The sequence below is a fragment of the Leptonychotes weddellii genome, chromosome 11 (genome assembly GCF_054177405.1).
Source record: "Leptonychotes weddellii isolate Sample4059 chromosome 11, ASM5417740v2, whole genome shotgun sequence".
In the NCBI taxonomy this organism is placed as follows: domain Eukaryota; kingdom Metazoa; phylum Chordata; class Mammalia; order Carnivora; family Phocidae; genus Leptonychotes; species Leptonychotes weddellii.
In genome coordinates this window covers 10,853,610-10,856,466 of record NC_138379.1, presented here as the reverse complement: position 1 = coordinate 10,856,466, position 2,857 = coordinate 10,853,610, and the positions used below count along the sequence as shown (strand labels likewise).

Sequence of the window (2,857 nt, the reverse complement as noted above, 5' to 3'; positions counted from 1 at the left end):
GGTCAGGCTGGGTCCCTGCTCTTTAGCCCCTTCCCCGGCCTCCGGCACGCCTCCCTCCCTCCCTCTCCCCTGTTTCCCCCGCAGGCCAAGGAGAGGCTGCACAGAAGGCCAGAGAATCACTCACAGCAGGGGGAGCAGGGGTCATTGCTTCCCCGGCTCCGATCACAGGCAGAATCAAGTTGGGCAAATGACGGAAAAAACAAAGGCAAGCTGAGTGCCGGGGAGAGGATGTTCCCCCAAGTGAGACGGGGCTGGACCGTGGGAGGTGGGGGAGAGGGAGCGCTGGGGTGGGGGGCGTGCTGAGCAACCAGCACTGACAGCAGAGGCGCCCAGGCGGAGGCTCGAGGAACCAGGTGCGAATCCTGTGCCGGGGGGGGGGGGCGGAACACGACACCTGCTCACAATGGATTTTCTCATCTGCTCCGAGGTTTCGCGCCCCCCCCACCCCGGGCTGGCGTTCTCGGCATGGTATGGTCCAAATAATTAGCAGCGCAGCCAGCTCCCCGGGCGGGCTTCGGGGGTCTGCACCAGCGGCAAAACAATAAACAGTGAGGCCTGATGCAGCGCCAAAGTTGCCGGGAAATAAGTGCGGGAACCGTCAGAGCTCGGAGAGGGATGGAGGAGCTGAGAGAGGAGCAGAGGCAGCGGGGAGGGGGAAGGGAGGACAAAGGGTGGATGAATAATGCTTTTGCAATGGGGAGAAAGCAACACGCAGCAGGAGGAGGAAATTTGCAAAGGGGAAAAAAATTCATTTGGAGAAGGGCTGCCCCCTCACCTTGAGGTCTGCTCCAGAGATCTCCGTCTATCTCTCTCTCTCTCTCTCTCTCTCTCAATCTCTCTGCTCACTCTTCTCTCTTCTCTCTCCGCTCCTTCAATTGGGAAGGAGATGGGGGCGGGGGAGGGTAGTTAGGGGCTCGAGACTGGGGCTGCCAAGCTGGCCAGCTGCTGGGGGGCCAGAGGTTGTCTCTCGTCTGGACCTCGGTCTGTGGGTGAATGTAGCTGTGTGTTGTGGAACTGCATCATAACACTGTGAGTCATCCATCCCCCCACCCCCTCACCTCCCACGTCAGAGCAGGGCTGGGAGACACAGGAGGCGGGCTGGGAGGAAGGGAGGGGGCAGGCAGGAGGGATGGGTCTAGGGGAGGGAGCAGGGGGGTGGGAGCAGAGGGACAGGAGGGGAGGAGGGATGCTAGAGGAGAGGCTGGTTGCTGAGGAGGAAGGCAGTGTGGCCAAGGAGACAGAAGGAACCTGGGGGAAGGACGGGGCTGGGCAAGGATGGAGTACGGGTGGCAGGCTGGAGGAAAGGAGGTGGCCAGGCGGTGACAGTGAGAGATGGATGCAGAGAATCAGGCGTGTGCACACACATTCAAGATGGTACATTTCCCGTCTCAGCTCGGATGCCAGCCCTGACGCAGTTGGTTAAGCGACTGCCTTCGGCTCGGGTCATGATCCTGGAGTCCCGGGATGGAGTCCCGCATTGGGCTCCCTGCTCAGCAGGGAGTCTGCTTCTCCCTCTGTCCCTCCCCCCTCTCATGCTCTCTCTCTCCCTAATAAATAAGAAATAAAAAAAGAAAGACATATTAATTACTACACTGTGCCCCCCAAGCTTGAACCGGGCACTTCCAAGCCTCAAAGCGTCAGCTTAATGACCCTGCAGGAGTCATAGATGGGCTATGACATCTCACAAGCAGGAACCTCTTCTCAGCTACCTCCAAGTTACTTGTGCTTTGAGAACAGAGACACCCACATTATATAAGGTTCTCTACCGGGCTATAAACTTTCTGAGGAAGGACCTCTGGGAAACTCCTCTCTGCATCCCAGGACTGCAATGCCTAGTGCAGAACCTTGCCTATAGAAGATGATCCCCAAACAGCAGTTGAGTTGCATCTTCAGACGTGGTCCAAGTGTCTGGCTTTGGTCTCAAAGAGACCTGAGTTTGAATGCCAGCTCTGCCAGTATACTCACCAGGAACCCCTGGGGAAGTTACTGATCCTCTTTGTGCCGCCAGTTTTCCTCCCCTGCTAAGTGAAGCTCATGATATTTACCTCATGGAGATGTGAAGTAAAGTGAAGTAACATGTAAACACCGAAAAAGTGCCTGGCACATGATCAGCACTTAGTAAACGGTAGTTATTTCAAAACAGTGTTCTCAACTTCATATGCTTAAACCCAGAGAGGATTTACTCTTAAATTCTGACATCTCAAGAGACACATACCAAATTTATATCTTATGAAGAACTTCCATCTTTCGGTGCTATTTTTCTATCAGCTTCCAATTATATTTCATTTGACTCAGATTCTGTTTCTCATGGAGTGCCGTCCTGTGCATATCTCTGAAGTATGTGGACGTGGAACATGTCCTCTAAGATAAAAGCCCCAATTTCTAACAGAGGCTACCATCTAGAAAATGAAGTGTGACAAAGATTGGTACTCAGAAAGGACGCTTGGGGTCATTTTGTCTTTTCACATATAAGGCAGGGAAGAGTAGGGTAATGGGAGGCGTTGCTAGCTGGGTCTGAAAAAATACGAGGGGCGCCTGGGTGGCTCAGTCGGTTAAGCCTCTGCTTTTGGATCAGGTCATGATCTCAGGGTCCTTAGATCAAGCCCCGAATCCTGCTCTTTGCTAAGCAGGGAGCCTGCTTCTCCCTCTTCCACTGCCTGCCGCTCCCCCTGCTTGTGCTCTCTCTCTCAAATAAATAAATAAAATCTTAAAAAAAAATACCCGGAATTCTGAATATTTAATCAGGAAGAGTCTGGGGTTTAAGATAAATTCTGAAAACAGTGCAAGTGCCTTGAGTGGTATCACCAGAAATTTGGAATTGAGAGGGAGAATTGGGTAAAGATAGAAGTGTTTCTGT

The 2,857-nt window shown here is 53.2% G+C and overlaps 1 protein-coding gene across 1 annotated transcript in view; it reads right to left on the bottom strand.

The window, feature by feature from the left end:
* The window catches only part of YPEL4 (yippee like 4), a 5,025-nt gene extending 3,964 nt beyond the window's left edge, over positions 1–1,061 (bottom strand). Inside the window, exon 1 of the mRNA XM_006728561.3 lies at positions 776–1,061. The gene's annotated coding sequence lies outside the window, so the exon portion shown is untranslated. The remainder of the gene's footprint in view (positions 1–775) is intronic.
* Positions 1,062–2,857: the final 1,796 nt, after the last annotated feature.